Here is a 1,356-nt window from a genome sequence, read left to right as displayed (position 1 = left end):
CCTGCCTGATTGGATGGTAGACATGCCAAGACATTAGGTAATCATACATATGAACATTTTTTCCCGTTCTTGGCTTTAGCTACTTTTGAAATGGAAAGGTGTAATAAGCAATTATATTTTGAAAAAATACCTTCTGTCTGAACAGTTCTGTCTGAACTGTTCGTCTCTCTATGATCCCTTGTAACTAAGATTAGTTTTGCTCCAATAAGTCATTCTATGCTGACAGGGTAAGATATTCTGGTTGGTCTGTTCCTACATGGAGCAAGGGTAAAGGGTCAAGGACACATTTGTGCCAGTAAGACTTCATTTTGGAAATTTTAAGCTGTTGAAGTTTAGAAGTAGCTATTAAGCAAGGCTTACTTTGAATCCATTAGCTCCACAAAGCTAAATCAGTTAATTAATAAGTACTTGAAAAGTCATCACCTTTGGACCTAGCTATAAAGTATTATCAAAGTATTATCAAATTTCAAATGAAAAAGACTTAAAATAGTCATAGAAAAAAATTGCAAATGTGAGCAATCAAATAAGGAATATAAGTTTTTTTCCACTATACACAGAATTTTACAGAAATAAGATAAATAGCAATTTTGGGAACAATAAGGTTTCCTTGTTACAAATAGGCAACCAAGGATATATGCCTGTCTTAAGATTGCATCATTAATTTCTTAAATTTACAGGATACTACTTGGTTCAGCATCACGTCTACCTGAATTACAATACAAAGATTTACATGGCTCTTGCACAAGGATGATATGAAAATTTGGGAAGTATTGAATATTTTTCATTCTTCAGATGCAAGAATGAAAAGCAGTTATTAAAATGTTGATTACAAATATACAAGTGTAATAATACATGTAATTCATAGAAACAAAAGTTAGTTTGACATCATTCAATCTTCACCTTTTTAAAAAGGCCTTTACATAGCATAACCTTTATAAAACTTTTGAAATAACATAACATTGTCATTTTATCCCAAAGAAATAAAATTATATAAGGACCTAGGAATTAAAGGAATCTTAAACTGTTTCTATATCGAATGCAATCTGAAAGGACACATTTATTAATGAATCTATATATTATAAAACAATTTCGAATTCAAAGTATTATATCTAGGAGAGAATGAAATAGATTATGGTCATTATGCAAACAGAATACTAAATATTTTAAAATATACTTTTTTAAGACAAGCACCAGAAATATCTTTAGTTTCTGCACTACTCATTTCAACAGATCAGTTAAAATTATTTCTTATTAAAAAATTACAAACTCTACAGAAATCATTATACATGTATACAAACAACTCAAGTATATTTTGACATCAAAGTCAGGCAATTCATTTGGAAGAATATCACGGAA

General features: G+C 29.7%; 1 pseudogene; it reads left to right on the top strand.

The window, feature by feature from the left end:
- Nucleotides 1-685: 685 nt before the first annotated feature.
- LOC122115137 lies at nucleotides 686-782 on the top strand (annotated as a pseudogene).
- Nucleotides 783-1,356: the final 574 nt, after the last annotated feature.

The sequence above is a fragment of the Dipodomys spectabilis genome, unplaced genomic scaffold, assembly GCF_019054845.1.
Source record: "Dipodomys spectabilis isolate Male_0828 unplaced genomic scaffold, ASM1905484v1 ptg000117l, whole genome shotgun sequence".
Taxonomy (NCBI): Eukaryota; Metazoa; Chordata; class Mammalia; order Rodentia; family Heteromyidae; genus Dipodomys; species Dipodomys spectabilis.
This window is presented reverse-complemented; position numbering and strand designations above follow the sequence as displayed.